This window comes from Eulemur rufifrons, chromosome 2, assembly GCF_041146395.1.
Source record: "Eulemur rufifrons isolate Redbay chromosome 2, OSU_ERuf_1, whole genome shotgun sequence".
In the NCBI taxonomy this organism is placed as follows: Eukaryota; Metazoa; Chordata; class Mammalia; order Primates; family Lemuridae; genus Eulemur; species Eulemur rufifrons.
In genome coordinates, this window is record NC_090984.1 from 21,944,328 (window position 1) to 21,953,049 (window position 8,722).

At 44.0% G+C, this 8,722-nt stretch overlaps 2 pseudogenes; both read left to right on the top strand.

The window, feature by feature from the left end:
- Nucleotides 1-923: 923 nt before the first annotated feature.
- On the top strand, nt 924-7,186 carry LOC138397703 (small ribosomal subunit protein eS24-like; annotated as a pseudogene).
- Nucleotides 7,187-7,276: 90 nt separating this feature from the next.
- Nucleotides 7,277-8,484, top strand: LOC138374446 (ADP/ATP translocase 2 pseudogene; annotated as a pseudogene).
- Nucleotides 8,485-8,722: the final 238 nt, after the last annotated feature.

Below are 8,722 nucleotides of genomic sequence, written 5' to 3' on the forward strand. Positions count from 1 at the left end.
GTGATGTGTGTTTCCATCGGGAGGCACCTAATTTCTGGTCGTGTCTCCTTTTGTGACATTTGCAGCCATTGAGGGTCATTGCCTAGATTAATGAGAAGTTGCAAAATGGAGATGTTTTAACTGCATTATTTCTTCTTGTGTTAGCCTGCATACTTCTGCAACGGGAAACTTCCCCTCATTGATTATTTAGTGGCCCCGAGGGAGAGATCATATACGGAATAAATATTTAACACTTTCCCTTTATCGATTCGTTGCCTAGCATCCCCCTAAGGTGACAAATGAGTTATTTTTAAAACTGTCTATGAATCAGTGGATTTAAATATGTGTGATGGGAGTCAATCCATTGCAGTTACTGATGCTCAAATAATCCTGCCTTTGGCTAGTGGGAGCGTATTCGGGTTGGCTCCTGTGTCCTTTGGCGCGACCCCAGCAGTGTCCCATGGCTTTCTGCGTTATTACAGGAGGACAGTCAGGACTCACTTGTTCTATCTCCGATCACTGGATTGATTGAGAGTCAGCAGTGGTTGCCTCCCAGTTTGCAGTCTTGCAGAGCTACGTGGACAGTGACGTCACTCGCAGACGTGGGGTCAACACTGAAGCTGAGACACCTGGGGAAGAGGCGTGCCTTGTGCCCCAGCAGCTTCCCCTCCACACAGTTACCAACCCATCCTGGACAAAGTGCCAGGTCTGTGGGAACCACAAGAGAAGCGATTCTGGCCTCTGAGGGCGCAGATCCAGGTAGAGAGACAAGTTCCTTCTCCTGAAGTGACAGGGCATGGGGTCTGGAGACAGAGAAGTCAGAGAAGACTAGGAGGTACTGGGGCAAGGACAGACATTTCTGACCATCCCGCAGGGCCTTAGGGACGTTAGCAGAGCTGCCCCAGCACACAGGAAGGGTGATAGCCACTGTTGCGAGTGGCTGCATGGCCAAGGACAATGATGCTACCAAGACCCTGGGCACCGTCAGCTTCCACATGGCTCAGGACAAAAGTCAGTACAGCCATGGGGTCAGTAAATCTGGGGTCACTTTTCTCCCTTCATGCCTGTGCATGAGAAAACTCCTGTCTTCTCCAAACATGAGTTGGGCCCCAAAGAGAGATATGTGTCCCCTTGTTGCAGTCCGCTTTGTCTGGTGATATAATCCCCAACCCCCATATACGCACACCTTGTGCCTTCACTCATGGGACACAGACTGCATGCACCCCAGGGCGTAAACACATTTGCACACACGGTCATGTGCAAGACACCCCGCTGACACGCATGCGCACCAAGGTAGTGCGGGAGAGGGACTCGGCACTGCGCTGTGGGCAAGAAGGCCTGCGCTCAAACCAGGCTCCTTCACTAGGCTGCCCGTCTCTGGACCTCAACTTACTGATGTGTAAAACAACCTGTTGGTCTTAATACCCCACTGTCCCCAAGGTCCTTGCCCACACTGACAATAAGATTGTGATGTTCAAAGTATACGCACGCTCACAGAAACTCAAGCCAAAGGATTATCCCAGTGATGCTCGAGTGTCCCGAGTCTCTCGGTGATCTCTCCCAGCCCCCACACCCACACATTTTAACCAGAAAGAGTCCTACTCCTGAATGCCCAGCTCCCAGCCTGCAGCTTGCATTTTGCCTTGCCTGTATCAGCCAAGGAGAGTGGATGCTCACCGGGTAGCCCCCAGGCTGGGCTGCCTCCCTGGGCCTGGGTTTCCACCCATTTCCACAGAGCTCCAGCAGGGACAGTCACCAGTCTGCAGGGGTGGTGGGTTCATGATTTGCCTGTGGCATTGGGATTTGCAGGCACTGGCTGTAAGGCCTATCGGGGCCCTTGCAGGCTTCCTGGGGGCTAGGAAAGCTCCATGTGTGCCAACTGGCTCCCTGAGCTCAGCTTGCCCACCCCAATCAGCTGTCAAGGGACCCTGGAGCTTCAGTGCTCCTATAGTCAGGTGTGTGTTTTGGAGGAAGGACTAGCGGAGAAGAGAAGCCTTTCCCACAGAAAGGCCGCTGTACGGTGAAGGTGGGGAAGCTCAGAGCTGAACCCTGGCTCGACAACTTAAATACTATGTGCCTCGGGCAACCTTCCTAGGACAGTTTCCTTTCCCTCATCTGTCAAAGGGGAACCAGAGTGACTATCCTAGGATGGAGTTGAGGATTTACTGCTGTAATGCCTATGAAGCCACAGCAAATGCCTGGGACATAACAGGTGTTCAAAACCTGGTAGTTGCTGCTGATGTGACTGTCATTGACTGGCCTGGTTTTCAAACTAAGACACACAGGTGAGTTATGGGAACTGCAGGAAGAGATGCTTGAATCCAATACTCAGCAAATAATAATGAAACGAATATTAAAGTATACGTATAGGCATTTTGAAAAGAATGGCCACTTATTCCTGTATCTGGAAATATGTAGACTAGTAGAGTAGAGAAGTCACTTCCTAGAAATGCTGAATGAAATAGTGAACTGTGTATGAGAAAGCACAGATGGGCCGGAGTTAAATAAGGGACTCGGTCAGAGCCAGAGTATCCAGAGAGCACGATCTCATGGGGGAAGCCTGCACTGGGGCCCATCTTTCTGAGGGCCTGGGCTGGAAATGGCCGGAGCATCCGGCGCCTCCTGGGCACCACTTCAGTCTTCTTGGTCCCCACTCTGGTTCCAGTCATTGCTGAGGGGATGAGTTTCATGTGGCTTCGGCCAGCCTCATGCAGGTGCCACCTTGTCTTGGGCACGTGGAGCCTACTTCTCCTTCCTGAGTCTCTCTGACCCCACAGCATGGGATACTCTTGGGAATTCCTTGGAACGCCCCCATGTGCAAACCCTAAGTTCAGAGGAGTTAGTGTCTGTGGGGCCACTCTTGCCCAGTGGGTGACACAAACAAATAATAAATGCTTCTCCTTTTCACCTTCCATTTCATAAGGCACCTCAGAAGATCTTAGGAGAATCAAGCACCTGCCAGAGGTTCCCTTGATAAGGTCACCTTGTACTGGCTTTTCCTCTTTCTTTGTTTCATTCTCTCCATCCCTCACTCCTGCTCCTTGGAACCCCCTCCCAAATTAACAAGCCTTTCCAGAAGCTTCGCTTTTAGGGGAACCTAAATGAAACAGGGAAGAGGAAAAAAGGGCTGAAGTCTGGTCCTGGGAGGTAGGTTATCAAAGACCCCTCCCCTCCCCTAAATTTGGGACTTCTTGAGAGTCAACTCCCTAGGAGAGAAACAGGGGGAAGAAAAAAACTCAGCCACAGAAGGCTTTCCCACATCCATCTAGCTGTGGCCAGAGTAGGAACACAGGGTAAACAGAAGTCCAGTAAGGCTGGGCGCAGTGGCTCATGCCTGTAATCCTAGCCCTCTAGGAGGGAGGTAAGGCAGGAGGATTGCTTGAGCCTAGGAGCTTGAGGTTGCAGTGAGCTACGATGATGCCACTGCACTCTACCCAGGGTGACAGAGTGAGACTCTGTTTCAAAAAAAAAAAAAAAAAAAAAAATCCAGTAAAATGCCTAACATAAGCCAACATTCACATAGAAGGAAGCCCTGTGTGATTAGAAAAACTGTAAGCAGAAAAAAAATATTACGTAGTTGTGATTTGGAAGTATCGCTAGGTTCCTGGCAGAAGCAAACAAAAATCCTTTCTGGAAGAATATATAATATATTAAACACAGATTCAAAAATTCCCACAAAGAATTCCAAGCAACATGAGCTCATAATAAAAAATCAATAAACTCATGAGGAAACAAACCGCAAGGAGCATGAGTCAGTAGAAACAACAAATAACAAGATGATACTCACAAATACTGCATAACATGGAATGATGAGACACAGAATAGAAAATAAATATTTTAATATGTTTAAAGAAGTGAAAAAGGATACTGAAAATATGATGACAAAGCAACTAATAAAATTAACTATGAATATTTGAAAATGAACCAGATAAAACTTCTAGAAATGAAACTGTAATTATTAAAATTAAAAACCTCAAAAGAAAAAATAAAAAAGCAGAATAGTAAAATAGAAGAGAGTATAGTAAATTGAAATATAAAGCTTAAGAAATTAACAAGAATTCTGCAAAGAATGATAAAAAGGTGAAATATAAAAGAGAAGTTAAGAGACATGGAAGAAATTCAATGTTTATTCATGATAAAAACTTCTCAGTTAGGCCAGGCGTGGTGGCTCAAACCTGTAATCCTAGCACTCTGGGAGGCCGACTTGGGAGGATTGTTTGAACTCAGGAGTTCAAGACCAGCCTGAGCAAGAGTGAGACCCAGTCTCTAAAAAAAAAAAAAAAAAAAAAAAAAAAAACTCAGCAAACTAAGAATTAAAAGAAATTTCCTCAACTCAATGACATTCACAAAAACTCTACATCTGCTATCATATTTTATGGTAAAAAACTGAATGCTTTCACTCTAAGTTCAGGAATAAGTAAGAATGTCCAATCTTGCCACTGCCATTCAGCATTTTACTGGAGGTTCTAACCAGTGCAATAAGTCAAGAAAAATAAATAAAAGGCTTACAGATTGGACACGAAGAAATAAACATCTTTCTTAGCAGATTCCATAATTTCTATGTAGAAAATTGCAAAGAATCTACAAAGAAGCTACTACTATAGTGAATGAGGGAGTTTAGCAAAGTTACAGGATACAAGGTCAACATAGAAAAATCAATTGTATTCCTATATATTGGCAACATACAAATAAAACAGAAATTTAAAAAATAGGATCATTTACAACAATACCATGAAAAACAGATTCATATTTTGTACAAATCTAACAAAACGTGCAAGATCAGTATGCTGAAAACAACAAAACATCAATGAGAGAAACTAAAAAAGATCTACATAAAATTTTATAAATTAGAAAAATCAATATTTTTAAGTGGCCAATTCCCCCCAATGTGATCAATAGATTTAATGAAATACCAATCAGATCCTTGCAGGCTTTTTCACAAGATCAACAGGCTGATTCTAAAATACTTATGGAAATACAAAGCTACTTGAATATCCAAAACAACTTTGAAGAGGGGGTATAGTTCAGTGGTAGAGCATTTGACTGCAAAACAACTTTGAAAAAAAAAGAATAAAGTTGGAAGACTCACACTACTCGATTTCTAGATTTACTATAGAGGTACAGTATTTAAGACAATATCATATTGGCAAAAGGATAGACACATATATCAATGGAACAGAATTGTGAGTACAGAATTAGAATCACACATACATGGTCAATCAATTTTTGACAAGGCAATTCAATGGAGAAATTTTTTTTTTTTTTTTTTTTTGAGGCAGAGTCTCGCTTTGTTGCCCGGGCTAGAGTGAGTGCCGTGGCGTCAGCCTAGCTCACAGCAACCTCAAACTCCTGGGCTTAAGCGATCCTACCGCCTCAGCCTCCCGAGTAGCTGGGACTACAGGCATGTGCCACCATGCCTGGCTAATTTTTTCTATATATATTTTTTTACTTGTCCAGATAATTTCTTTCTATTTTTAGTAGAGATGGGGGTCTCACTCTTGCTCAGGCTGGTCTCGAACTCCTGACCTCGAGCTATCCTCCTGCCTTGGCCTCCCAGAGTGCTAGGATTACAGGCGTGAGCCACCTCGCCCGGCCTTGTGCTGGCACAATTGAACATTCATTTAAAAAGAAATTTAGGTCGAAAGAAATTATCTGGATAGCTAAAAATATATAGAAAAAATTAGCCAGGCATGGTGGCACATGCCTGTAGTCCCAGCTACTCGGGAGGCTGAGGCAGAAAGATTGCTTGAGCCCAGGAATTTGAGGTTGCTGTGAGCTAGGCTGATATCATGGCACTCTAGCCGGGGCAACAGAGTCAGACTGTCTCAAAAAAAAAAATAAATAAATAAATAAAAAGAACTTCGACCCATAATTCACATATTGTTTTAAAAGTAATTCAAAAGCTTTAAAGGCATTAGTGGAATACAATAAAGTATGAAACAAAAATTTAAAAAACAGAAAGACAGACTTTTATCTTTAAAACAAAAAAAAAGAAAAAAAATTTAATTAAATTTATTAAGTAAAACAATTTAAAAAAAGTATTCAAAAGGATCATAGACAGAAATGTAAAATTGTAAACCTTCTAAAAGAAAAAATAGTAGAAAAATCTTTGTGACATTGGGTCAGGCAAAGATTTTTTATATATTACACCAAAAGCACAATCCATAAAAGTGAAAAATCAATAAATTATAGTTCATAAAAGTTTTAAAATTTTGCTCTCAAAACATACTGTTAAGTAGATGAAAAGGCAAACCACAGCCTGGGAGAAAATATTGGCAACGCTCACATCTGACAAGAGGAGTAGTATCCAGAATATATAAAGAAGTCTCAAAAGTCAATGACAGGAAGGGGGAACTTGGGCGGTGGTGGCATGAAGAGGTTGGCAAATGCTCTCAATACTCTCTTCCAAAATAAATATAAAACTGGACACATTTTTCAAGAAACAACTGTAGTAAATTCTTATAATTTTATATTCCCTCAGCATCCATTCTGAATGCAAGTTGAACTTTCTCATTCCAAAAGCAGGGTTCAGTCACCTGTGACGATCACTACCAGTTCCTCAGTGTGGTCAGTCTAGATATCTATTTTATGCAATTGCTTCCAGGTGACCACTGCCCTGTAGGACAGCTAGATACAACCTACTTGACTCACCCCACTGACCCGACACCTTGTACGGACTGCACAGACATGCCACTGTGACCACCTCTTAGTCAGCCTGCCCCACAGCACTGCCTGCTTGCTCTAAACCCGCCAAGAAACCTGCTTGGTTCTTTTCCTCCCTAGCCGCTTGAGGGTTGACCGCCATCTTGAACGACACAGTACCTACCAGACCAGGAAGTTCATGATGAACTGATTACTTTGGAGGAAACAAATGGTCATCGATGTCCTTCACCCTGGGAAGGCAACAGTACCAAAGACAGAAATTAGGGAAAAACTAGCCAAAATGTACAAGACCATACCAGATGTCATCTTTGTATTTGGATTCAGAACTCACTTTGGTGGTGGCAAGACAACTGGCTTTGGCACGGTTTATGATTCCTTGGGTTATGCACAGAAAAATGAACCCAAACATAGCCTTGCAAGGCAAGGCCTGTGTGAGAGGCAAAAGACATCAGGAAAGCAGTGAAAGGAACACAAGAACAGAATGAAGAAAGTCAGAGGGATGGCAAAGGCCAACGTTGGTGCTGACAAAAAGCCGAAGGAGTAGATTCTGCAGTGATGTCATCTGCAGCCACTGTGTGGATTTTTCAGAAGAAGATGAATAAACTTAAAAATGTTTTGTGCCCACAGCCCGGGAGTCAAAGCCGGTTCTCGGCCCAGTCTTGTCCCGCAGTCGCCTGCCCCCCTCTTTCGTTTCAACATGACAGATGCCGCTGTGTCCTTCATCAAGGACTTCCTGGCAGGTGGAGTGGCCGCGGCCATCTCCAAGACCGCGGTAGCGCCCATCGAGTGGGTCAAGCTGCTGCTGCAGGTGCAACATGCCAGCAAGCAAATCACTGCAGATAAGCAATACAAGGGCATTATAGACTGCGTGGTCCGTATCCCCAAGGAGCAGGGAGTCCTGTCCTTCTGGCGTGGTAACCTGGCCAATGTCATCAGATACTTCCCCACCCAGGCTCTCAACTTTGCCTTCAAAGATAAATACAAGCAGATCTTCCTGGGTGGTGTGGACAAGAGGACCCAGTTTTGGCGCTACTTTGCAGGGAATCTGGCATCAGGTGGTGCCGCTGGGGCCACATCCTTGTGTTTTGTGTACCCTCTTGATTTTGCCCGTACCCGTCTAGCAGCTGATGTGGGTAAAGCTGGAGCCGAAAGGGAATTCAGAGGCCTCGGTGACTGCCTGGTTAAGATCTACAAATCTGATGGGATTAGGGGCCTGTACCAAGGCTTTAACGTGTCTGTGCAGGGTATTATCATCTACCGTGCTGCCTACTTTGGTATCTATGACACTGCAAAGGGAATGCTTCCAGATCCCAAGAATACTCACATCATCATCAGTTGGATGATCGCACAGTCTGTCACTGCCGTTGCTGGATTGACTTCCTACCCGTTTGACACCGTTCGTCGCCGTATGATGATGCAGTCTGGGCGCAAAGGAACTGACATCATGTACACGGGCACGGTTGACTGCTGGAGGAAGATCGCTCGTGATGAAGGAGGCAAAGCGTTTTTCAAGGGTGCATGGTCCAATGTTCTCAGAGGCATGGGTGGCGCTTTTGTGCTTGTCTTGTATGATGAAATCAAGAAGTACACATAAGTTATTTCCTAGTTTCTCCCTGTGAACAGGCATGTTGTATCATATAACATATCTTGAACATTCTTGACAGACTCGTGGCTGTCTATTTATCAATGGCAACTATTTACTGGTTGAAAATGGGAAGCAATAATATTCATCTGACCAGTTTTCTCTTAAAGCCATTTCCATGATCATGATGGGACTCGATTATATTTTTTATTTCAGTCACTCCTGATGAATAACAAATTTGAAGAAATAAAAACATCTGAAATACAAAAAAAAAAAAAAAATGTTTTGTGAAGAAAAAAAAAAAAAAAGAAACCTGCTTGGGTTACACCCTGGATCCCAATAAAGGCCTCTGTCCATAAGTACCCCCCTCTTTCTTGTTCCCCACCGGCTACTTGAGCACCCTGCTGTCTCTGGATTTTCTGTCAGCTCTTGTGGGTGCCCCTGTTCTCTCATGGATCTGTGAGTGATAAAATGCTTCTGTTACTTCATGTGTCTTGT